General features: G+C 44.1%; 1 protein-coding gene across 9 annotated transcripts in view; it reads left to right on the top strand.

Moving 5' to 3' along the window:
• Positions 1-27,151, top strand: part of LPP (LIM domain containing preferred translocation partner in lipoma) — a 759,650-nt gene that overhangs the window by 32,850 nt on the left and 699,649 nt on the right. For 2 of the 9 annotated variants that reach the window (XM_061413195.1, XM_061413189.1), the window contains exon 2: positions 14,224-14,324. The exons of 5 other annotated variants lie outside the window; for them this stretch is intronic. The gene's annotated coding sequence lies outside the window, so the exon portion shown is untranslated. Of the gene's footprint in view, positions 1-14,223; positions 14,325-24,897; positions 25,029-27,151 lie in introns of those variants that run through there. 2 more of the 9 variants (XM_061413200.1, XM_061413178.1) reach the window with 2 other exon arrangements.

Here is a 27,151-nt window from a genome sequence, read left to right as displayed (position 1 = left end):
GGGGTCTGCTTTTTATTTTGAAGCCAGTGAAGAAAGAGGGGCATACAGTGTTTACAATTTTATGGGAGGATGTTAGGAGAGAGAGAGCTTGGGGAGAGTGGGAAGAGGGGTTTTTTAAAAGGGCATAGTGATTTAAAGGGCCTTCCCTGATGGATCAGTGGGTAAAGAATCCACCTGCAATTCAGGAGACAGAGGAGACTTGGGTTCAGTCCCGGGATTGGGAAGGTCCCTTGGAGGAGGAGATGGCAGCCCACTCCAGAATTCTTGCCTGAAAAATCCCATAGACAGAGAAGTCTAGCAGGCTACAGTCCAAAGAGTTGCAAAGAGTCAGGCACAGCTGGGCATCCTAGCACAAAGGGACCTAAAAAGGGGACTGGTTGTGTATTTAGTATCTCCCCAAGAATGTCCCTTCATAATGATTTTGCCAAGATATATCCTCCACATTTAACCTCTAGGACCTCTGAGCAATTCCTTTTTCCTTTGAAATATATATGTTTTTAACCTTTTAAAAAATACTTTATTTTATATTGGAGTATAGCTAATTAACAATGTTGTGATAGTGTCAGGTGGACAGCAAAGGGACTTAGCCATATATATACGTGTATTCTTATTTTTAAAAATGTTAAAAGATATTCAAATAAATGCTCATAGTAAAAGTAGAGTAAAATACCTCAGAAATATTTATTTAAAAAAACCCAAAAAACTAAGAAGAATTTCTTCTCCCATCTCTCTCAACCTTGATCCCTTCTCCATCTGTAATCATTTTTTCTTTTTAATTCTTCTGGTGGTTATTGTTATGTCCTTAAATAGTATGCTTATATCTTTAGTTTTTAAGTTCTTCGTTTTAGTTGTGCCTACTGGCTTTTATGATAGGAAGGACTAGCTCATATACACACTGACACTTCCTATCCCCCTTCCTAAGTTTTGACAGTTGGATCACTTTTTTTGCTCTCTCTGGGTTGGTTTCCTTTATAAATTTATATGATGTGCATACATCTCCATTCCTTGCCATACCAACTTTTGGCAGGATCGCTTCACCCACCGTTTTGTAAGATGAAGATGTTGAGGTTTCTCTGTACCTTTCCTCTCCCACTTTTACAACTTGTTATGTTTTATGTTACTTTTACCATCTCCAGCTTTTATAAATGCATACATGTCCACATGCACTTTTATAATTTTGAACCATAACTGAATCTTCTGTGCTTTGTCTGTGAGTTGATTCCAAAAGCTGAAAACAATCAACAGCATTTGCATTATGATTTCTAGGTAAATATTGCTCAATACAGGGCTAAGTCATGTACTGTGGTTTCATTTCCTTTTCTAGGCTTCTGAGGTCACCACCTTTAAGCCACTCATAGGGGACTGAACTTTCCCTTAGCATCAAAATCTAGTAGATCCTTCTAATTCCCCTCTACTTGTTGAAAATCATCCCAGTTTGTTTGTTTTATTTTCACATGGAGCCTCTTGCTTTTTTTGTTGTTAATATTCTTGGATTTTGTGGTTGTATTCTTTTGATTGGGAGAAGAAAATCAAGTAATTAAGTGTTTTCTACCATATCCTATATATCTTCCATCTTTCTCCTTCCATCTTTCATCCAGCCATTTTCCTGGCTGCTTGGAGTCTATTCTACATTTCTTCTTGAAGTTCCATCAACTTTTTCTTTTCTTTTGGAGTGGTTTCTCCAGATTTGTGTCATGATTTCTCATGCAGTCTTTTGTTTTTTTTTTTTTTTTCCTGGAGTTTCTGATTGCCTTCTATTTAAACCCCTATGTCTTTATCATAGCTTCAGCTATTTCCAGGCTGACATGGAGACGTCCTGAGTCATGCCATTAGCTGTTAGTCATCATCATTTTTCAAAAGAAAGCATATTATTAAAATATTATCTACCAGTACTTTCTTATACTTCCTCTTACTAGGCAGTTTGCTTGCTATTTTCTTTTCTCCAATGAATATTCATAAACATTTTCAGGTTATTTTATAATTCTTATATTTTTAATGGCCACTTATATTCCATTGAATAGAAGTACTGTTTTTAAATTTAGTCTTTTAAATGTTTTTGGACATGGATTATTGTCAATTATCTATTCTTATAAATACCACTGTTATGAACTTTTTAAAGCACAAGGCCTTTTTCACTATGTGTGTGTGTGTGTGTGTGTGTGTGTGTGTGTGTGTTCTTAGCAGGGAGATAAAACTGGGAAACTGTGTCATTGTCTTTGAGGCCATATTATAGTAACTATGCTTGTGTTGGATTCTAATAGGACCACCTGGAATTTATTAAGAAACTTTATTTTTCTTTTTTGGGGCAAAAGAGCAATAGAAAGCAGGAGAGAAGCACCACCTCTGAATTGGCACATTGAATTTTCTTGGCAGCTCTAACAAGAGTTCAGTTCAGTTCAGTTCAGTTCAGTCGCTCAGTCGTGTCCGACTCTTTGTGACCCCATAAATCGCAGCATGCCAGGCCTCCCTGTCCATCACCAACTCCCGGAGTTCACCCAAACCCATGTCCATCAAGTCGGTGATGCCATCCAGCCATCTCATCCTCTGTCGTCCCCTTCTCCTCCTGCCCCCAATCCCTCCCAGCATCGGAGTCTTTTCCAATGAGTCAACTCTTCTCATGAGGTGGCCAAAGTATTGGAGTTTCAGCTTTAGCATCAGTCCTTCCAATGAACACCCAGGACTGATCTCCTTTAGAATGGACTGGTTGGATCTCCTTGCAGTCCAAGGGACTCTCAAGAGTCTTCTCCAACACCACAGGTCAAAAGCATCAATTCTTCAGTGCTCAGCTTTCTTCACAGTCCAAGTCTCACATCCATACATGACCACAGGAAAAACCATAGCCTTGACTAGATGGACCTTAGTTGGCAAAATAATGTCTCTGCTTTTGAATATGCTATCTAGGTTGGTCATAACTTTCCTTCCAAGGAGTAAGCGTCTTTTAATTTTGTGGCTGCAATCACCATCTGTAGTGATTTTGGAGCCCAGAAAAATAAAGTCTGACACTGTTTCCACTGTTTCCCCATCTATTTCCCATGAAGTAATGGGACCAGATGCCATGATCTTAGTGCAATATATTGCAAATGTGATACTGCCTAGAAACCAACAGAGTATCATATCGCCCTTTTTGAGTCTTCTGGGGTTAACTATGGTGCTATGACTTGTGCCTGTGAAGTTCTTCTCACTCAAAAGCTTCCTGTGATAATTTTTCTTGTGCAAGTGTTATTCACCCTGATCACCAGCAACTTGCTCATTTCCCTTATTCACTGGAATTGTCTCTGAGTAACTGTTGGAAAGATCAGAATCCATCCCCAAAGTAAAGAGGTGCTCCCATTGAGAATATCCTGTAAAGTCTACAACTACTTCTTCACAAAGTTTATAAGGAAGGGATTTGAAGAATGGCAGGATTATTAGAATAAAGGAGCTACTGTGAAGAAATCCACAGTCACAGGAAACCTAAATTTTGATGTATTGATGAAACTGTCTTACTGTTTTATTGTCACCCTACAGCATGCATTACTCTAAAACTTCATCATTTGGCAGAAATTTACGTATTTACAAGTCTATGTGACATAATTACATAAAAATGGGACCCTTGTTTTTGAAAAGCTTTACAATTCATTGACAATGTTGATCACATGCTAAAGGACATATACTCAGTTGCACTATGAGAAAATTCTGGGCTTAATGAGTCACAGTCTAATTATTTTGGATAGTGGGTGATAATATTATATTGAAGGTGATGATGAGACACATAGATTCAGAATATCACAGCCTGGAGAGGATCTGCTCCAGCAATTCCATTTTAATATGAGAAAAAGGCGACTCAGAGGGAAGACGGACTCACTCAAGGTTGTACACGTGGTTAGTGGCAGAACCAAGTTTGTATTCTGTACTTCCTCACTTCTAGTCTGTTGGTCTTTTCTTATATCCTCCCTTATTTAAAATGTTTTCAGTTTTATTTCCAGGTGTGTAAACTGCAGTTCATGGGGCTGGAAAGTAGAGAAAATTTCCATCATCTACAGAGATGCAGAATATTTAATAATGGAAAATACATTTGCTTGGGATGGAATCAGCAAGAACTTAAGCTCTGAGACACAAAGAATCTTTTCTGAGATGAGGGAAAGTGGTGGGCAAGTCAGGGTCCATTTTTAGGATATAACTGGAGCCAAGCTGTTATAACTGATTCTGGGGAACTTGGGGGGTTTGTTCTTGGCTAAGATATTTCCATTCTCTAAAACATGGATTCCACATCTATCGATTAAGAGAGTTGCATTTGATGGGCTGGGCTTTGTAGGCTTTTCAACTCTGAGTTCTGTGCATCTGTGATTCTGTGTTATGTTCTATGTTCAAGACGACTTGGGGGAAAAAAAGTCCCTGCTGAATCACTAGCAGCAACACCTGCTTTGGTCTGGCTGGGAAGTAGGTCAAAGCTTGGCAGACATGAAGATGTGGTCGTTTGCAGGTGTGAGCTCAGCCTGGGTCCCCCTTGTAGACACCGGCCACAGGAAGGATCTTATGCTTGGAGGTGGAGAAAGGCGGGTTTGTGGCTCTAGGGCTGTAGGAGATGGGGGTGATTGATAGGAGAAAGAGACATTTAGGGTGGGCAGGATGAAGGAAGCACAGCTGGTGACTGGTAGAAAGGAGACCCAACATTTATTGACTGCTTATCTTGTGTGGAACACTGGCAACTATTCTTTTTTAAAAACTCCTCCCCTTAACACACTGGGGAATAGGTGTCATCATTTGTATTTTAAGGGTGAAGAGATTGAGGCTTGGAGAGGTGGCCCTAGTGGTAAAGAGTCTGCCTTCCAATGCAGGAGACACAATAGATGCAGATTCCATCCCTGGGTTGGGAAGATCCCCTGGAGAAGGCAATGGCAACCCACTCCAGAATGCTTGCCTGGAGAATTCCGTGGACAGAGGAGCCTTGTAGGCTACGGTTCATAGGATCGCAAAGAATCAGTCTGAGAGTTGTCCCCTCACCCCCAAACACACACACAAATATCAGTGGGAGGGTCATTATTGGGTTTGAGTCCAAATCCTCTTTTCTTTTCACAGTCAAGTGTGCCTTGCTCTGCTCTAGGTGCTGGGGTATGGTGACAAAGGAGACAGGCAAGATTCATGGCCTTATCTTGCTTGCAGTCTAGGGGGTTGGGACAGACAGCAGACAAGAAAACAGACCCATGCTTTCAGGAAGTGAAAGTGCTAAGCAGGAGAATACAGCAGCATTAGAATACAGTGAGTGACAGAATTGTATGTTGTTTTTTGTATCCTAGTCTGTAAAAGTATCCATTAAAGAGACACACTTACCCAAGGAAACCAGAGGGCTCTGGGGATTGAGATTCTTGAGGTTAGAATTCAGTCCTGGCCCCTGTGACTCAGCTGTGTTACGTGGCAAAATCACCTCCCATTGTTAATATCGGAGAAAGTAATCCCTGTTCTTTCTGCTTCACTGGATGGTGAGGGAGGAGGAAGTGAATCAATTGGATGTGAAAGGTTTTAAAAGCCCTAAAAGGTTATAAAAATGTAAGGAACTGTTTGTAACAGCTTTTAACTTTTTAAAAGTTAAACAGTTATCTTTTAAAGGGCTAAGTTCTGTTGATTCACTGCCCTCCTGTACTTTGAGGAATTCTGTGCCCTTTGGTCCTTTTTTCATTCCTAGATGCAGGTCAGGAATGCGGACCCTCATGCAGTCTCAGGAGGGTGTGGATTGGATTTGTCAGAATCAAGGGATCATTGGAGTGGAGCAGAGGGCTGGCCTCTGTGTCAGTCGTGGGGGATGAGGTGGACTGAGGGCAAGCAGCTGGGGCTGGGAGATGGATCGGGCAGCTTGCGGGAGGTGAGAGTGAAACTGATCTAACGCTAGAGCTGCGCTCAGCAGGGCTGCTGGGCTACAGGACTTAAGGAAGATCTACTATGTGCAAAGTCCTGGCTGAGTAGGGAGGGCTGTTGGAGACATTGTAAATCTCTTCAAAGTTTGTGAGGAGTTTGCCCTGTGGGGAGTGTTGTGGATGCTGGGGAATCCTGTGCTTCTGACCCTCAGGGGCTTCCTTACAGGTCTTGTTCCAAAAACTATGTAAATCATCATTTAGTTCAGGAGTCTGTTCAGTTCAGTTCAGATCACTCACTCAGTCGTGTCCGACTCTTTGCGACCCCATGAATCCCAGCACGCCAGGCCTCCCTGTCCATCACCAACTCCCGGAGTTCACTCAGACTCACGTCCATCGAGTCAGTGATGCCATCCAGCCATCTCATCCTCTGTCATCCCCTTCTCCTCCTGCCCCCACTCCCTCCCAGCATCAGAGTCTTTTCCAGTGAGTCAACTCTTTGCATGAGGTGGCCAAAGTACTGGAGTTTCAGCTTCAGCATCAGTCCTTCCAAAGAAATCCCAGGGCTGATCTCCTTCAGAATGGACTGATTGGATCTCCTTGCAGTCCAAGGGACTCTCAAGAGTCTTCTCCAACATCACAGTTCAAAAGCATCAATTCTTTGGCGCTCAGCCTTCACAGTCCAACTCTCACATCCATACATGACCACAGGAAAAACCATAGCCTTGACTAGACGGATCTTTGTTGGCAAAGTAATGTCTCTGCTTTTGAATATGCTATCTAGGTTGGTCATAACTTTCCTTCCAAGGAGTAAGTGTCTTTTAATTTCATGGCTGCAGTCACCATCTGCAGTGATTTTGGAGCCCAAAAAAAGAAAGTCTGCCACTGTTTCCACTGTTTCCCCATCTATTTCCCATGAAGTGGTGGGACCAGATGCCATGATCTTAGTTTTCTGAATGTTGAGCTTTAAGCCAACTTTTTCACTCTCCACTTTCATTTTCATCAAGAGGCTTTTGAGTTCCTCTTCACTTTCTGCCATAAGGGTGGTGTCATCTGCATATCTGAGGTTATTGATATTTCTCCCGGCAATCTTGATTCCAGCTTGTGTTTCTTCCAGTCCACCGTTTCTCATGATGTACTCTGCATATAAGTTAAATAAACAGGGTGACAATATACAGCCTTGACGAACTCCTTTTCCTATTTGGAACCAGTCTGTTGTTCCATGTCCAATTCTAACTGTTGCTTCCTGACCTGCATACAGATTTCTCAAGAGGCAGATCAGGTGGTCTGGAGTAAGTTATCCTTATAGATAGGGGTGATATTTATATGTGTGTAATTTATATGTGAGAGTTGGACTATAACAAAAGCTGAGTGCTGAAAAATTGATGCTTTTGAACTGTGGTGTTGAAGAAGACTCTTTGAGAGTCCCTTGGACTGCAAGGAGATCCAACCAGTCCATCCTAAAGGAGGTCAGTCCTGAATATTCATTGGAAGGACTGATTTGAAGCTGAAAATCCAATACTTTGTCCACCTGATGCGAAGAACTGACTCATTAGAAAAGACCTTGATGCTGGGAAAGATTGAAGGCGGGAGGAGAAGGGGACAACAGAGGATAAGGTGGTTGGATGGCCTCACTGACTCAATGGACATGGGTTTAAGTAAACTCTGGGAGTTGGTGATGGACAGGGAGGCCTGGCATGCTGCAGTCCATGGGGTCACAAAGAGTTGGACACGACTGAGCGACTGAACTGAACTGAACTGAATTTGTATGTGTATAATTCAGTATGTGTACTGAAGGGACACCAGCTCTGCCATGGGGAACCTGTTTGTTGCTGGACCTCAATGAGATTCAAGGGACCCTAAAAGAGGGATTAGGAAAGCTGAGGTGGGATGAGGACATTTGGAGGTCAGGAAACAGAAATGACATATTTAAATATTTTAGCAATCTGTGTTGTCATATCTTTGTGTACTGGTGAATATCAGCTTTGCATGTGGTTATTCAGTTATCTTTTACTGTCATCAGTGTAATAATTGATGTGCACACGAAGCACAGAGGAAGGAATGATTAGAAAGATTTCATGGAGTCAGTGATGCATGAATTGGGTTTTGTAATATGAATAGGATTTTGACAAAAAAGCTTTCTAGAAAAAGAGGGAGCACATGGGTCAGAACACTAGTGTGTAAAACAGCAGAGGACATGACTGGATGGTTGAGGGACTTAAGAGATTTCGGGCCAGGTGACTGTGAGCATAGCAGTGCCATTGAAAGAGCAGGGAAGAAAGGGGGAAGGCAGCACGTCTGTTTCATCCTTCCCACAAGAGGAGGGCAAAGATAGAGAGGCGGGGGTGTGCCAGGTAGTTCTTATGTTTTTTTCAGGTGCGGCGGTTCCTCCTTATATGTAGGCAGTATGCTCCAAGACCCCAGTAGATGCCTGAAACCATGGATAGTGCTGTGTTTTTCCCTGTATATACATATATCTATATCTGTATCTGTATGTATAAACTTCATCTATGATAAAGTTTAATTTATAAATTAGGCCAATAGAAGATGAACAATAATAAAATAGAACAGTTATAACAATACATTGCAATAAAAGTTACGTGAATGTGGTCTCTTTCAAAGTATTTTGTCGTATAAATTTAATGCCTTTTCCATCTTAACTAAGAACTTATCACGCACTGTAGTGATAACTTTTGTAGTTTGAGTTGTGGCAGCTAAACTAGCATGGGTTTCATTTGCCTTCACAATTTCATGTAGAGAAGATTTGTTCTTCCTGTAGATCTTAGCGATCTCAGCATACAATGATTATTTTTTATTACATGGAGAACATTTCACCTTTTCACTTTACACATTCTTTCTGGTAGATCTGAATCGCAAGCATCACTACTTTTGCACTTTGGGTCATTATTATATAAAAGAAGGATGACTTGAACACAAACGCTGATACTGAGATAGTAGATCTGATAACTGAGCCAGCTACTAAGTGACTAAGCAGCAGGATATGTGGGACGAAGGGTTGATTCACTCTTGAGCCTGATTCAGCGAAGTGGCCTGAGATTTCATCATGCTTCCCAGCATGACCCTCAATTTAAAACCTATGAATTGTTTATTTCTGGGATTTTCCGTTTAAATTTTTTGAGCCACGTTGACCTTGGGTAACTGAAACAGCAGATAAGCAAGGAATACGGTGGTCACTGACTTGGGCCAGATGTAGGCCTTTTGCAAGCATTGTCTCTAATCTCCCAGGAGGGAGGGATTTTTATCTTTCTCCACTTCGTGGGTTAAGAAGTCAGAACTCAGCAGGTAGCTTGCACGGCATCATACAGTGGGAGGAACAGGATTTGAACTCGAATTTGTCTGACTGCAGAGCCTGAGTGGCCCACCCCTACACTGTGTCACTGCTGTCTCCCATGAACTATAGCAACATCTGCGAGGAACAGGTGGTTTTCTTATAACTTGTAGCAAAACTGGAGGCATCAGTGTTCTCATCAGCAGAATGGGGATCGGAGTCCCTGCTCCAAGCATTGGCAGAGCTCGGGGAACAGGGAACCTGGCTCGTGCCTTCTAGTCCCCTCAGCCTGACCGTCTCGGGGGTGATGCTTCAGTCTGGCTCTTCTGTCATCCCTGAAACTCTGGCTTGTCTTCCCCTCTCCTGAGACCTCCTCCTGAAGGTGACAGGCAGTGTGATGATCTCATGGACACTGCATATTCCCAGTCTTGTGACAGGGCTTTCTCAGAGCAAATCAGTAACTTGGTTCCTGCTTAAGATTTGGCCTCTCTTGTTGCTTGACTTTAGAGAATGTGTTGGTCATGTGTCCTTCATATTTCTTCCTCTCCGTCAGTGTTTGTCTTCTGGAACCCCTCCCCCAACAATAAAGCAAGGAAGACAAATAGACCCAACTGAGGGCAGCATAGGGTGGAGGGGAAGAGCCCAGGCATTGAGCCAAATGGCCTAGATTTAGTTCCCAGCTCAGCCACTGTGTTCCTCTGTGTCTGCCTTTGCCTCCGCTTTCTTGTCTGTAAAATGGAAATACGATAACAGCACTTATTTCATAGGGCTTGTTGGAAAGGTTATATGTGTTCATACTGGTAACATGCTTGGAAAGTTGCCTGGTACATAACAAGTGTTTGTTAATTGACAACAACAGCACCATTTTATAAATGGCCCTGTCTTCTATGGTCAGGATGTACTACTGTGTTCTGGTTTTTCTTTAAACCCCAGCAGGTGGGGACACTTCTGCTGTGTGGTCAGCACAGAAAGGTTCACATGTGTGGTCGGGTGGAGACTGGCTGTGATGGCTGGTTTGCAGAAGAACTTTACTGGCTGTGGAAAATGTGTGGCTGAGAAATACCAAATAAAACAAAGATTTGTCTTTACTAGTAGAACAGAGTTTACATTAGATGGCATTTACAGCTAAGTTTATGTATTTAAAATTTTTCATGGTATAATACTCTGCAACCTGTGAGCCAGTAGTTTTATCTGGCTGGGTCAGTCAGTGGGTAATTTTTAATTTGGCTTTTAGACAAATCAGGGAGACAACAAAAGATTTGGATCCTGACCAACAGAGTTTAAGGCTCCCCTGTGTCACTCACGCAGAGTGATCCCATTGGTAACCCTCTGTCCACTGCTTTGTCCACTCCCTCGTCTCCATCCAGAGGCCTCCACTTTGTCTTCTTGTTCTTATTGATTCTTCGCCACTAAAATTAGGTGCTGGATGGTCAGATGAGCTCTTTCACGTCTGGGGTCTGTGAGTGGCCCTCATTCTTGGTCAGGTAGCTGCAGAATTTTGAAGGAAGTTTTTTTTTTGTTTGTTTAATTCAGGTTTGTGGATGGTGACCCTGGTCAACTAAAGAAGCAAATTGATCATCTTAATTTTTTTCTCTCCATTTGAAATCTTCATTTCCGCTTCACACCTTTTCAAATCTCCCCCAGTATTTCTGTGTCTCATGCTCAAAAAGCTGAATGGAACCAAATACTTATTACCATTCTGCTCTTGGAAGTTGGGTGGAGACTTTAACTGTTACATTTAAGTGGTCAGTCTAATGCAAGATGTTTTCTGTGTCCTGTCTGTAGAAAGGCCTTGGAGCCCTCAACCATACCATTTCCCATGCTTACTCTAGTCCCGCGCTTGCACTTTTAAATCTCTACTTAAGGCTGATGATCACATCTTCTGTGATTTTTGAAGGGAGAAGGGAAGACTAGTGGTGTTGGAAGTTAAAATACTAATGTTAATGTAGCCACCAGTTAATTGTTTTTTCCGTGTGCATGTAGGTGTGATTGGAGTTTATAATATGTTAAGTGCTTAGGGTATGTATTTATAATACAGGGAAACTTCTTGGAATACCTTGCTTCTGTGTAGTACTCTAGTGTTTTGCTATTTTGAGTTTCCAGTGAACGTATGAGATATGCATAGTTGGCGTTGTATTTTTATGGTGGAGAAAACAGAGGCTCAAAGAGGTAAGGTAACCTGCTTGAGATACATGTGCATGGTAGGTCTACTGATCAGTGTTTGACAGAGTTGTTTTGCTCTAAGAAAATTAGAGAGACTGACAGTGTTTTTGAATTTCTAAGAAAGAGAGGAAGTTTAGAAGGAATGGAAGTTATGCTGTTTATATTAATATTAAGCTATCCCAAGGCCCCAGTCATAATACGCTGAAAGACTGGAAATTTAAAGTGCTGTTGATAAAGGCAAAGAACCATGGAGACTTCACTAAGTTTTCTCAATTTTATGACAGTCCATCCATCTGTCCTTTCATCCATCACCTGTCCATTCATTTTATCATATTAAAAAAAATACAATATGTCACCTTCCATGCTGTGTTCTGACTGATTGAAACAGAATGACACGTGCCACTGAGGATTTAAAATGTGGTCCAGTTCAAATTGAGGTGTGATATAAGTATCAGGTCAGATCAGTCGCTCAGTCGTGTCTGACTCTTTGCGACCCCATGAATCGCAGCACGCCAGGGCTCCCTGTCTATCACCAACTCCCAGAGTTCACTGAGACTCACGTCCATTGAGTCAGTGATGCCATCCAGCCATCTCATCCTCTGTCGTCCCCTTCTCCTCCTGCCCCCAATCCCTCCCAGCATCAGAGTCTTTTCCAATGACTCAACTCTTCGCATGAGGAGGCCAAAGTACTGGAGTTTCAGTGTTACTATCATTCCTTCCAAAGAAATCCCAGGGCTAATCTCCTTCAGAATGGACTGGTTGGATCTCCTTGCAGTCCAAGGGACTCTCAAGAGTCTTCTCCAACACCACAGTTCAAAAGCATCAATTCTTCGGCACTGAGCCTTCTTCACAGTCCAACTCTCACATCCATACATGACCACAGGAAAAACCATAGCCTTGACTAGACGAACCTTTGTTGGCAAAGTAATGTCTCTGATTTTGAATATGCTATCTAGGTTGGTCATAACTTTCCTTCCAAGGAATAAGCGTCTTTTAATTTCATGGCTGCAGTCACCATCTATAGTGATTTTGGAGCCCAGAAAAATAAAGTCTGCCACTGTTTCCACTGTTTCCCCATCTATTTCCCATGAAGTGGTGGGACCGGATGCCATGATCTTCCTCTTCTGAATGTTGAGCTTTAAGCCAACTTTTTCACTCTCCACTTTCACTTTCATCAAGAGGCTTTTGAGTTCCTCTTCACTTTCTGTCATAAGGGTGGTGTCATCTGCATATCTGAGGTTATTGATATTTCTCCTGGCAATCTTGATTCCAGCTTGTGTTTCTTCCAGTCCAGCGTTTCTCATGATGTACTCTGCATAGAAGTTAAATAAACAGGGTGACAATATACAGCCTTGACGAACTCCTTTTCCTATTGGAACCAGTCTGTTGTTCCATGTCCAGTTCTAACTGTTGCTTCCTGACCTGCATACAAATTTTACCAGATTTCAAAGGTTTAGTGTATAAAAAAAGTAAAACATTGTATTAATGGGCTTCTTAGGTGGCGGCTGCTGCTGCTGCTACTGCTGCTAAGTCGCTTCAGTTGTGTCATACTCTGTGCAACCCCATAGACGGCAGCCCACCCGGCTCTCCTGTCCCTGGGATTCTCCAGGCAAGAACACTGGAGTGGGTTGCCATTTCCTTCTCGAATGCATGAAAGTGAAAAGTGTAAGTGAAGTTGCTCAGTCGTGTCTGACTCTTAGCGACCCCATGGACTGCAGCCTACCAGGCTCCTCCGTCCATGGGATTTTCCAGGCAAGAGGACTGGAGTGGGGTGCCATTGCCTTCTTAGGTGGCACTAGTGTTTAAAAACCTGCCTGCCAGCGCAGGAGACATAAGAGATGCAGGTTTGACTCCTGGGTCGGGAGGATCCCCTGAAAGAGGACATGGCAACCCACTCTAATATTCTTGTCTGGAAAATCCCATGGACAGAGGGGCTTGGTGGGCAACAGTCCATGGGGTTGCAGAGTCGGACATGACTGAAGTGACTTAGCACACACACACATCTTATTAATAAATCTTGTGTTCATTATTTATGAAATGAATATGGGTATATTGGATTAAATAAAATATATTATTAACATTATTTTTGCCTGTTCCTTCTTGGCTTTTTAGAAAGGTGGCTGCTGGAAAGTAAGAAATTGCACTTGTGGCTTTCATTATACATCTCCTGGGCAGCACTGTTCTCAAGCTTATTGCCTAGTGGAAGAAGTAAGGCATACACTCACTTACCCTTCTCTGATAACATGCCATGCCTCTTCTTTGCTCCTCTGTCTTCACAGTTGTCTCTCCTTCTTTTGGCATCTTAGCCCATTTCAGTCTGACCTAAGCAGCTCTTGTCCAGGTCTGTGGGGCTAAGTTCATTTCTTGTTAGCACTGCTCTGGTCTGGCTTCTGTGGTATGGTCATTCTTGACCATGCTTGCTCCTTGACTTACTTCATTCTTCCCCTGCATCTCCATCTGTCCTCATGGTTTCTTTGCTGGCTCTTGTCCCCACTCACATGCAGAGCTTTGTCTTCAGCTTCCTTCTATGTTTGTGTGCTCATGACCCTTAGGGGGTTATATTGGGTTTGGACCTCCTGAATCCCAGACTTACATATGTCAGAGCCTTTTGAATGTTCTGATTGGAAATCTTAATGTTAGCTTTGTCTCTTATTGATAGCATTATTACCTTGCTGATTGATAGCAATGTCTGTCTACTTAGTCAATCAAGCCTGGAAATTGGGACTCATTTTGGATGCTTCCTCCCCTTCAGCTATGTTTCTATTCATCCTCAGACCTTCTTGCATCAACCATGGTAACTCCTCATACTCAACCATTTGTTGTTTAGTCACTCAGTTGTGTCTGACTCTTTTGTAACCCCACGAACTGTAGCCCGCCAGGCACATCCATCCCTGGGATTTCCCAGGCAAGAATACTAGAGTGTGTTGCCATTTCCTTTTCCAGGAAATCTTCCCGGTCCAGGGATTGAACCTGCGTCTCCTGCGCTGGCAGGCTTGTTCTTTACCACTGCGCCATCAAGGAAACCCTGTATTTACCTACTAGAGGTGAGTACACCCTGCCTGCCCACTCCACTTTTGCTGCCCTGCTTCAGTTCAGACTCTTGGCATCTCTCTTCTGCAGAGTTTCAGTAATACTCAACTAACCTTTGTTTTCTATTGTCACACTCCTCCATTCCATTCTCTGTTCTTCCAAAGTGATTTTCGAAAAACATACACATCCATTCATACCAAATCTCTGTTTTAAAATCCTTTAAAGGATTAAAATTTTTTTCTCGTTGAGGGTGAAAATCCAAAACTCTTGCATAAGATAGAAGACTACTGGGAATTGGGTCCCAGCCTCTTTTCATCCTTATCTTACTCATCTCAGAGATCCTGTGCTCCTGGAATATACAGGGGATTCTCTGCAGCCTCCACAACTTAACACAGTTTCCTTGTCAAAATATCGCTCCTCTCCCACCTTATCTGGATAGCTCACAGGTTCCTTTCAAGACTTTGCTCTGATATCACCTCTGCTTGGAATGTACCTCTGACCTCCAGTAGTCCCACTTTCCCAATCTTTGTGATTTATTGCAGTTGGTTGCCTTTCCTTGAGGGCAAAGGTTATTTTCCTTTCCGTTTCTGTATCCTCAAGTCCAAAATAAGTGTGCAAGTGATGTAAAAAAGGGTAGAGATAAGGCACTGTGGAAATTGGATGGCAATTCAAGGTAGGTAGGAATGGGGGCAGGGAAGGCCCCAGGCGAAGTGTCATTTGAGCTCCACCTTCAAGTCTGGTGGCATTGGGTTGGGAGGATGCAGAGGACAGACGCCCTGGTGGTCATCATCACTGTGCTCCATTCTGCAGCACATAGGAATATGGACGGACCCCCGACCAGGACCATCAGCATCAGAGTAAACTAAGGAGTGTAGTCTCGGGAGTCCATCTGGCCCAGTGTCTGTCTTTGGCCCTGAGCTAGACTCTAGAACTCAGCAGAACCTCCTTCCCCCTGGACAGGGCCAGCATGGCAAACCGGCGCCCCATCTTTGCTCATGATCTGCCCAGGAGAAAAGGAATGCAGGAAGGTTGCTTGAAGTTTAATCTTTACTTCTCCTTTGAAGCTGCCTTTCTGGAGAGCAGAGAGGTGACCTCAATGGCCAGAGCTGGAAACAGCAAAATGAGTCATTCCAGGCCCTAATGAGGTGCCTGAGGGACCCTTCCTGGGAGTGAGGGTCAGGTGAGGTCGTGCTGTGCCTAGGGTGAGTTTTGCCTCGGGGCTCCAGGCAGCACTGGAGCAGAGCTGAGCTAATTTTACCCACAGGAGCTGACTGTGCTGAAGGGCAGGGCTTATGACATTGGCTTTATCATCCTCTGATACCCAGAGAGCTCCCAAGGTGCAGCCCCGTTATGTCTGGACTGCCTTTCCTTTTCCCGTTTAGTACCTTTGTCTGTTAGGTATGCATATTAGGAAGCAGGACGCTGAGGTGCAGAGCTGTGGATTTGTTGGGAGGCCACGCAGCAGGGTTTGGATTCTGCCCCCACCCCTCGCTTATTAGCCGCCTGACTTTGGGAGAGTTACAGAATCTGAGTCTCAGTCTCCCCATTTGTAAAACAGGGCTTAGACCTGTGCCCTAAGATTGCCCCTAGGTCACACTCTGGGTGATTCTTAGTAAACAGTCATTGTGTGCCAGTCACTCTTGCAGCTCGTTTGTTCATAGTGATCCACCGATCCTCTAAACAAACCGTGAGGAAGGTTAGTCTATTGCTATCCCTGGAGAACCCAGGTGGTTCAGTGAATGAATCTGCCTGCCAATGCAGGAGGCAAGGGTTCCATCCCTGGGTCAGGAAGATCCCCTGGAGAAGGAAATGGCAAACCACTCTAGTTTTCTTGCCTGGAGAATCCCATGGACAGAGGAGCCTGGCAGGCTACAGTCCATGGGGTCACAAAGGTCAGACACGACTGAGTGACTGAGCATGCACGTACATTTGACAAATAAGGAAGCAAGGACAGAACGGACCTTTCTGGAGGCCTCCTCTCTGGGGCTGCCAGAGCAGATGGCCAGGTGTGTAGCCGGTATGCCTTTGAGGTACAGAAGGATTCAGCGGCAGATCTGGAAAACAAAGAGGTCAAGTCAAAAGAGTTCTCAGGGAAGAGTCAGTAATTGTGCCATAAATGTACTTCATTTTATATCAGTAGAGTTTCTCTTGATCCTAAGCTAGTTAATGACACCTGTTGCGTATTTCCCTTTGGTCTGTTTAGCTCATCGCACTGAAGTGAGGTGTTTTTTTCCCTTCACAGAGCCAAAAGAGAAGGATTAGGTATAGACAGACATAGATCTCGAGAAGATCAGAAATAGATAAATGGATGGTCAATTAACTGATCTATTTTTTCCCCCCTTCTCGTGTGTATCAGGCTTAAGTGCAGGAAGGACATTTCACATACTTTAAATGGAAAGGGATTAATTCACAGAAAGAGATGCTAACAGAATTGTTGGAACGGTTGGAACAGTGGGAGCCAGAAGAAGTGGAATTTAAGAATTTATTCCGTAGTCACAATCCAGGGAGAAGGAAGATGGGATTAGGAAGCCCCTACGGAGACCGCTGTTACTTTTCTCAATATCCTCATGCTTATTGGCAGTACTCCATTATCAAGTGGAATGACACTTTGACTCATGATTCCAGGGTGTTGCTTGCCCGATGAAATAGCAGTAGGAGAATTTAGCCTCTCTTCCACCTTCTAAGTCTCACATAAGTACATCTTATTCCTGGAATCTGATCTACTAGTTTCAAGGGAGTATGGGAAATGTAGTTTTTGGCTGTCTTTTTCTGTGGCACAGGAAGGCCCTTCAGAGGGGGTAAGGGAACTTGGAGCCAATTGAGAAAGTGTATTAACCACTGACTATCATTTCAAAATACCCAAGGTTATTATCCCCAAATATTTAATATGTACAACTAATTCTAATACTATAATATAACTGATAGAGTGTTCTACTTAATATTTTATTTAAATGAATAGCATTAATATACCTGATATACTTAATATCCCTCAAAACAGGTCATTTGTCCAGTGTCTGAAATGAATTCTCCTTAGTATTGACAGCAGTGGTTGATTTGTAATTTTCCAGCTCATTTTAATCTCCTCCTGAGAGTAATGCCCTGGACAGTTGTCTTGTTTACATAATTTGTGCATAAATGTTTATTAAACACTTACTGTGAGCCTGGTGCTGTGCTAGATTTGGCACTGTGGGCAGAGATAAGTCACAGATTCTCCCATTGGGAGCCCTCCCTGGAAAGAGAATTTGTCAAGTGCATAGTGAGAACAGTATGAGGAAGGCCACGATCCATGTCCTAGATAGCAGGCTGAGCAGCCAGAGGAGAGAGACTTCTGGCTGGACTGAGAAGCAAGGGCGGTTTCATGCAGGCTGACGGGGGCGGTGCATCACGTTAGGGGCTTTGTGGACATGGTGCAGTGTTTTCTGTCATGTCAGTGCTGGAGGCCAGACCACCATTGACCTTTAGTGATCAGACCCAGAGATATTCGGTAACCCATGAGACACTGGAAATGACGGCCTTTCTTTAAAGATTGATCTCGTTCCAGCTGAGAACTACCAGTAGGCTTTGAAGGATGTGTAGGTTATCTTTATTTGATATTGGCTTGGAAAAGGGTAGCAGGTGAAGCATAGGCAACAGAAGCTAAGAATTCAGTCCGAATAAGGCAAAGAATATGTGCTGAGTGGCATTGGGAGGGAGTTTGTGGTGGAAAGAGAAGATTGAATCTGAGTTATTGAGAAGCTTGAGGTATTAGATAAGGCACTTGGACTTATTCTGTGGCCATTTAGAAACCATCGAAGCTATTGGTGCAGGGTTCTCAAGAGCAGAAACCTAGCTTCATCTTATTGCTGTGGATTAAAGAGATACCGGAGAATCCCAGGGACGGGGGAGCCTGGTGGGCTGCCGTCTATGGGGTCGCACAGAGTCGGACACGACTGAAGCGACTTAGCAGCAGCAGCAGCAGCAGTGATGCTTTTGAATGAACAAATGTACCGTACAAGTTGTGCACAGGAGTTGGACCGGTTGCCCCTTGAGTTTTGCCAGATCTAGGTTCCTGTGGTCCTAGGAGAGCCTGGCAGTCAGCATTTGAGCTTTAGGAAAACACACAGCGATGGCGGCATGGTACCCAGAAGTCTGGATGTGGATCCAGACGCGAGTGCTGTGGTCAGGCAGCAGTTGTAGTTGCCCATGCTAAAGAGAGAAGCTAGAGTCTTCAGAATCTTGAAGGAGAGGGATTCTTCCATTGCCCTCCCTCGTGAAGCCTACAGGCCATGTAAGATGCATACTGCGCAGTCCGCATTAATGCTTGTGCATCTTGAGCTTATTAAAAATCGCCAATCAAGCCAGCAATCTGCTGACAAGGTTCACACACTGTGACCATGACTACAGTTGTTTTCGGGAGCAGCCTGCTGTCTGTGTGGTGATGCTACCACACGGCGCTCCCTGAGCCGTCCTGTAGAGTCCTGGTGGCTTATTGACACTGGGGTCAGTCCCTGTTCCTTCTTGTGGGATGGGCGTGGGAGTTTGGGAGGGAAAGCTTGGGATGGAACTGACCAAAGACATAAGAGGTTACCCTTGTTAATTCCCCTCTAAGGCTGCATTTCTGAAATCTGATGAAAGGGAAAGAGAAAGGGGTGTGCAGATATGTGGGATGACCTCAGAGCCCTCATTTTGTGGCTCCAAGAAGGAAAGCCATGTTCCCAGGGCCATGCAGTGAGCTGGCTGGGAGGTCGGCACTTTTTTATAGCAGGGTTTCAATTGCATTCATCTCCTGCGGGAGAGTGTAGTGTGTCTGGACTCTGGTGCTAACCTGTGCTTGGTTATCAGCTTAGCTATTGACTATATTCTGGACTCTCAGGTTCCTCGTTAATAAAATGGGTGTCATGGTCATATCTTACATTAAGTGTTTAAAAAGGTGCAGCATGTGAAAAGCTTTGTTGACTGTGAAGAAATACAGAAATATTTCTGTAATGTGGATGTTATGGACCTGTAATTGGTGGGACCATCTTTAAGAGAAAGGATGGGGCAGTGAAGACACTGCTGCCTACACCCTGATCACAGAACACTCCCGGGGCTCCTTTTCCCCATGTTACAGTCAAGAGAGCTTGCCCTTAGATTTGCAGGCACAGGTCTAGAGGGAAGCATGGCTAAATCTTAGAGTTGGGAGGAACTGGGAGCATACTCTTGCGTGGTATCCTCAATGACAATATCATGGGAGATGTGATTGGAAAGATGGGTTGGGGGCCCATGCAGGAGGCCCTGAGTGCTGGCCTGAGGGAAACTGGACATTATTTTTTGTGCAGTTCAGAGCACTGGTGAGGGGTCACCTGGGAAAGTCATGATGAAATTGGGGGTTTACTTGGCAGCACCTTCAGAATGTTCAGGGAACCTGGGGCAAAACTCAGGAGAGAGATAGGGAATTTTGTAGTTGGAGCAGGGACCTCAAGGTGGGATGATTCTCAAGTTTGGGGGGCATTCTAAGTTATTTTTTTCAGTGGCTCAGCTTTTTATTTTAGGTTATAATAAAAATGATAATAGTTGTATAAATTTAGAGCTGTGAACCTGTCAAGAGTTTCCACACGCATTAACTCCCTGGTTCTATATAGCATCATGAGGAGGTAGAAGGTGGGATTGTTCTCATCCTTACTTTACAAATAAGGAACTTGAGGTTCAGAGAGTAGATGGGATTTCTCAGGTCACCCAGCTGGTCGGTGTGGAAGCCAGGTGCTAGGATGCCAAGTCTGATGCTTTGTCCTATGCCAGTGATCTGGGTCAGTGGTTTCCCAAACTCACCTTTTCCAACCTGAATATCTTGGTTGACATCCTTGGAGGCCTGAGATGGCCGTGGGTTTCAAAGTTCCCAGAGACAAGATGTAATATTTTCAAAGATGAGGTGTAGGGAATTCGGGACAGGAAATATGTTCCTCCCTTTAGCCCTTTGTTGTCATCATATTGTTTGTGTAGGTGGAGATGTTCATGAGAGCAAGGAAGGAAAGAGATGGACTTCTGCCACTTGTTGAACATCTTTTTTTGCCCTGGATGCAGTGCTACTTGTTTTTTTTAAATCTGTGGACACACATATATTTATAGATGTAGTGATCATAACATAGTATTTATTGTTGTACTCTGCTAAGCCACTTAGGTGTTAATTCTCATAAAAACCTTATTAGGTGGGTAAAAATATTCTTTCCTATTTTATAGATGAGAAGACTGAGGCTTAGGAAAATTTAAATACCTTGCTTCTGAGAACAGAGATCCTAAATAGATTATCTTCGAGGTTTTCTAATTTGATCTCTTTCTTCCCTGCTATACCAGGTATTGCCTGTCTCACTGGTAAAAATGTAGAGCTGCTTATCAAGGAGGTACATCTCTGGCCTCCCCCTTTTCCTGTCCTACCCGCTTTTAGTAGCCGGCCCAGATATCTGTCTCTCCCATCGAGGGGGACCGTTCTTAAGTCTCTTGTCCTGTATTACGGTTAGCCTTTCTCTTCCATGCTTGTGAGCTCCTTGAACTTGTCTGCATCTCAGAGTCCCTTTTTGTAGCATCCCTGAAGATGCAGGCACATGCTCAGGGTAGGAGTCACACATCTATGCAACAAATTAACCGAGTGCCTTCCTCCAACATTAATCACAAAGAAGCAGATGATAAAATGCAAATCCAGAAAACAATTATTGAGCTGTGTGTGCATCAGCCTTGGGAATGGATTTCTGGGGATGATCTGGGCCCTCCATAAATGATGTGCATGACTTGGATCTTTGCAGGAATGGAATAGAATCCTGATGACTTTGGGAAGGCCTGAAGGTAGCCAGACCCCACCTGTCCTCTCAGAGCCTCTTGCATGCCCTCTGGCCCCGGTTACCTGCAGCGGGACCTCTGGAATGGAAATGGGCTTCTCTGCAGCCTGGGCTGCCAGCATACCGGGCTGAGCCTCTGTGAACTGGGCCAGAGGTTTAATGGGCTGGAGATTTCTTTTGGAATCTGCAACTTGAAATATCCTGTACTCTTGATTAATTCATGCTTGGGAGCTTCCTTAGTGCTGTCTGATAAATAGCTCCGTACCATACATTTATTTCCCCATGGTCTTTTTGAGGAGAGACTGGAGCCTGTGTTTGTAACAACTTCTCCAAGGAAAACACCACAGGTCACATTTTTGGAACTGAGGCTCTGAATGGGGCTTGGGGTCTTCCTAGTGCCCATCTCTATCATTTGCTTGTAGCCAAAAGGGGCGAGTTGGTCTTGAGTTGTCCTGTAGATGTTTGTGATGTGGCGGTTGAAAATCTGACAGTTGCTGCTGAGTTTCAACTGCATGAGTGAGTAGTGTATAGACAGAACCCTGAAAGGACATCGAATCATTTCCCTTCAATTCCCAGAGCCTTGCTGTGTCTTTGTCTTGAGAATGACCTCAGTGCTTTTTTGTGTTTATAGTGGAATGCACAGTCATTGACAAGTAATCACAATAATCCTCTACACTTTGGTAACGTGTACGCATTTTCCAGAGGGTTTTGCTCACATTATCTCATTTGATTCTTATTACTGCCCTGAGTGGTAGACAGAGGGGCTATTTTCATCTCTAATTTTCAGCCTGTAAACTGAGGTTTAGAAAAGTTGAGCAGTTGGCCAGAAGTCATACATTTTGTATGTAGAAGAATTTAGAACAGTAATTATAAATAGTCCGATTCAAATCAACATCCTTTTCACTACTTGCTGTTGGTGTGATCTTTGGAGTATACTTACATCTTACTTAGCCTCACTTTTCGTATCACTACAATGGGTATAACCCTCCAGGGATAGTTGTCAGTAATGATGAAATGAGACTGTCTGGAAAAGCACTTACTAAACAGTAAAGCATGTGATAATGTGAGGCATCATTATCACAAGTACCTTGAATTCAAAGAGTGCCACGTCAGAACAATGGCAGAAAAGAGCATTTTTCCCCCTATTTTGTAAGGACACTGAGGTCTAAAATGGTGTTGGCGGTTGTCAGGGATCACGAGCTCCCAGCCCTGTGATCAGCACATTGGCCCTGGTGCCCTGCCTGCAGGCCGCTTTGTTATCCTGAGAGCGCTGGTGTTGGCAGGGTCCTCTTTTCTTACAGAGCTTGCTCTCAGTGTTCCTTGGAACAGTCCTGTATCCTGGAGACAGTTTTAGGTCGGCCAGACTGGAGAGCAGGAGCGGGGAGCTGGGGACAGGATCTGCATTCCTGAGCTTCGTCCACAAAGGGTGGAAATGTGGTGTGGCTGATGGCGTTGAGGTGGATGAGGAACTGACCTCAAAGTCTGTTTTCTCTCTTTTCTCGTGCAGAATGGGCTGCTTCGCATGAACACTTATTGGAAAAACCCAGAAAAGATGGCTCTCAAGTTGGCAACAAATACTTTAGGAGTTAGTGGTGTGATATGGTCAGGAGGCATCCCAGGGGATTGAAGAGTGAGATCTTGGATAACTTTATTTCTAAGTCCATATTCAATTACAAAAATTCCAAGCCTATGAGACAGACAGAGACACAGGTTGTTTGTATGGTTCTAAGAGGCAGAATAAGGAGCCAGAGTTTGAAGTCCTGGGAACCATGTTTATTTCCATATAAAGAAGAACTTTCTGCTGGAAAGATGGAATTTATAGCTGCAGAAGATACCGATCTCCACTTCACTGGAGACCTCAGGGATGCCTTGAGAGGGCTCAATAAATAGGAGAGACACTGGGCTCAGTGGCCTTTATGGTCTTTTCTTCACCTAAGATGCCAGAGCCAGTGGTTCTCAGGGGTCAAGAGGAAGAAAGACACATCTACATTAAAGAATGAAGGGTTGCTTTGTGAATATGGAAACCCATCTCCAAATGCTACTGGAAGAATGGAGGGTAGTTACAGACCTTTCATTCTGATTTTCATACCTATCCTGGTGGCTGCCTCCTTGCTCCCTGGTTTTCAGAGTTCTCAGGCCATTCTTGGGCAGCTATAAATATTTTCCATGGGATATCTCTTTCCTCTGCTGAAATGTTCCTGGTGGGATATTGGCAGGAACTCTGAGCTCCTGAAAAGATGACAGTCTTTCTGCAGAACCACCAAGTCTAATGGTTGGTTTAGTCTCAGTTACAAGTGAGGGACATCTCCTTACCCTCTTCAGGCCTACTTCTGGGCCCTCCTGGGAGTATTGCAGTGGCAAGAATTCTATGCTAAGTTCTGGTTCTGACATGTGGCAGGTTTTCCGATCCTGTTGCCTTACCTCGTTTACTTATCACTTATGTTTGTGTTCATTCATTAAATATGCAAAAAATAAGAAATATTTGCCATTTTTTCAGGTACTTGAGCATGCTTGCAAAAATAGAAAGCAAGTAATCAAAATAAACATCAAGATTATTTCGATAGGCTAGTAGAAGCTGCTTTTAGATCTGACATAGTTGGACGATTTGGGGATGTCTATTCAGTTTGTAGGTGAGAGAATATATAGTGCAGGAGAATGAATTTGTGCAAAGTGGGAAGGAGTGACTGATCTGGGTGTGAGGCTTGGGTCCTCTTGTTCCCTGGCCAGTGCTGTTTATTGCTTGATGGTTGCCTGGATATGAGTACAAGCAGCCTCATACTGAAGGCCCAAAAGCCAGTAAGTGAACAATGGCTCATCTGACTTACAGAAAGTCTTTACAGCCAACAGTAGGGCAAGATCATGCTAAGGAGTAGAACCTCTGGGAAGCCAAGACATGGATTCCTTCTCTGAGCAGACCCCAACTTCCCCATAGTGCCATTTCCCCAGCATCTCATCTCTCTTTCTTTTCTCCTAATTCAGTCTGGAGTCATTTCAGATCAGATTCATCCCTAATTGACTTCACTGGCCCAATTTAGTCATCAGATACTTTTCAGGACCTTGGATTGGAATTACTCTTACAAACCAAGGGAATTACTCTTACCAATTAAATTGGGCATGTCACCCTTATGTCCCTCTCCCCCGGTGTTCTCCTGGAAGTCTAGTTTTTTTCCTGTGTCTTCTTGCCTGGTGTCTTTGTTCTATGAAGAACTCATGCAAAACTAAGTTCCCAAGAAGACTCGCAGGCCAAGGGAGTTAGGAATTGGGGTGTAAGGGTTGTTTGGGGACTCACCTGCCATCAAAAGAGCTGCAAGCTGGGTTTTTGATGATCTCTTCAGATGCAAACCTCCCCGACCCCCGCCGAACAACTGCCCTTCACACAAGTTAATAAGTTAACTTGATAAATGTACTTGTATTCTAGGTGGCCCCATTCCTGAGATGAACTTAAAGCCTTTCAACCCAGCCACTTCTCTGTCCTGGCAGGAGAGCCTTTTTCCTGTAATAGGAGAGCCTATGGAACAGCTAAGACTACTTCTTTGGGGGTTAATCATTCACTCCCAGTAAGGAATTCTGTCTTTAGCGGGGCATGTTCTTCAAGTGCCAGAGGCGAGAAGGGTGATTTTTCTGACATCCTCCAGGCTGCTTCTCCATATATGGAAATGTTTACCCACCACACTGATCTATTGGAAGGGAAGGAGGTGACTCAGGGTTTAGGAGAAGCAGGATTTGAATTCTTGTTTCCAGAAACAAAGTCGCCCCCTCCCCCCTCCCCCTCCCCCTCCATTCCTTTGACCCTTGTTCTGGGAGCCAAGGAGAGAGTGTTTCAGCCCTTCCCCTCGGGCCTGGGGACCACCTCCTTGCAGTGGGACTCAGGGTGTGTGAGAGAGAGTGAGTGCCAGTGGAGGGCCGGCTGCCTGTGGGGCCTGACGGCGCGTGAGTACATCAGTACTGCCAGAGCCAGTGGCATCTGTGCCCGCAGACCCAGGGCTCAGAGTCCGAGGGCTGGCTGGCTTGGGCGGTGATGGGACGCGGCTGGGAATGTGGCTGCTTTCATTTGGGGAGTGGACGGGTGCTTCCCCAGGGGAATACTTCTCACAGTGGGATCTAGAGATGCACTCCGACTAAGGAGAAATTCTATTCATATATTAAAAATTAGACAGCTGTACCTTCTACCTGAGGCCTAGGTTAAGCTGGGGAGAAGGATAATTTGGGAGTGCTGTCATTGTCCGACAGCTGGGACTAGAGCAACAGGCCAGAGGGGATGTTTGTTAACCTTTGGGGAGGGCTAATTTTATCTTGAAAAAGCAGAGCTATGGTTGGACTTAAGAGTACGCAAAAGGTTGCTGTAGAGCACTGGCATGCCGTCCAGTCTGCAGTAGATGCCTGGTGTGCGGGACACTGTGTAAATGTGATGGACTGTCAGAGCTGGAAGGCATCTTAGGCACGATTTTATTGATCTGTTTCATTTTACAGGGTGATGGTGGGCAGGGGAGGCCCAGGGGCTCACCTGCCTCCCAAGTACATGGCTGGTTAGGGAGATGAGAATACACATCTTTTCACTCTCAGTTCTTCTTCCACTGCACTGAAGCTGCCCCTTAGGCAGAGGCGGAGAAGATGCCCATTTTGCAGATAAGGAAATTAGAACTCAACATGCCAGAGGTGCCCACACTTACTGATTTCATTTGTGAGAAACTGACAACTGGAACCAAGTTCTCCCAGGTCAGATCTCTTTTAATTATGTTACATAGACTTAGAGCCCTGTCTTAGTTGGTTTTAAAAAGTTCACTTTTTTTTCCTTCTTTGATTTCTACTTACCTTTCTCTGCTTTCAGTCATGTGAATATGGTTTGAATGTGAGCTGCTTCCTTCTGATCTGCTTTGTTGCCTGATTCTCTTTTTCCTGAAAGAGGATGATAGCTTGTCCAAGAGGAGGAACTGAATAGCGAACGCCTTTATTTCAATTTCTTCTGTGGCACTGAAATTCTGCACGGGCCTTGAAAGAAACTGATCAGGGCTTTCCATTTTAGCCTCTACCAGTATTCTTAAAGCTGCAAGAATTTTGGAGTGTAATTCCCCACCACAGGTGAGTGCTGACTCTCAATAGATTTTAGACACACACACACATACACACAAACTTCTTTAGCTTTCTTTGATGTGACAGCAGCATTTGACAGAGACCAAGAGGGCACCACCCTGTTACAGTCCCCCAGATGCTACAGAGCCATAAAGAGTAACTCTTTGCAGTCAGATTAGTTTCTGATCAGCTTGGGGACCCTCCTCTAACGCAGGAAAGATGTTCGAGATGTGTTTTGGAGAAGCACTTTGATGTTGGTGGCATTAGGTGGCAGATCATAATAGAGAGGAGAAAGTGCTCGAGACCTGAGTCTGTGTGGTGAGTGAGAAAGGGAGGGGAAGCAGTTCTCTAAGCTTCTCTGAAGCACTGGGGAGGTGGGGACTGGCCTGGGACTCCCAGGGACATGCAGGCACCCTGTTTCCTCCTTCCCACTTGTGCATGGGCCTGGTTTGTAGGCTCTGTTCACCAGGTGGGAGGAAGCCACCTTGAAGCCTGATGGCTTGGGATGTTTTCCCTTTGTGACGTGGTCGATGGGCACTGAGAGGTTAGGGTTGATAGTACCAATGGGAATACTATCCCTACAAACAGGGAGAACTAGGTGCACTGACTGCTCCCTGGGTGCCGAGCACCAGGCTGAGCACCTGACCTACATTAATTCTCCATGATAGCTACCTGTGAGTAGGTACTATTTTTTGGTATGTATTTATTTTTTGAAAATTTTATCTCATTGAAGTATAGTTGTTTTACGATGTTGTGTTAATTTCTACTGTACAGCCAAGTGATTGAGTTGGCTCAATTTTTAATTGTTTTTGATTTTGGTTGAATACACATAACCGTTTTTACTGTCTTGACCATTTTTGAGTGTACAGCTCAGTAGTGTTCAGTACAGTCTTATGTTGGTCAATCAGTCTCCAGAATGCTTTTTATCTTGTGGACTGAAACTTTGTATCCATTTAACATTTACTTTTCATTCTCCCCTCCCC

Source organism: Bos javanicus, chromosome 1 (genome assembly GCF_032452875.1).
Source record: "Bos javanicus breed banteng chromosome 1, ARS-OSU_banteng_1.0, whole genome shotgun sequence".
Classification (NCBI taxonomy): domain Eukaryota; kingdom Metazoa; phylum Chordata; class Mammalia; order Artiodactyla; family Bovidae; genus Bos; species Bos javanicus.
The sequence above is the reverse complement of the archived record's forward strand: the minus strand, read 5'-3'. Positions and strand labels throughout refer to the sequence as shown.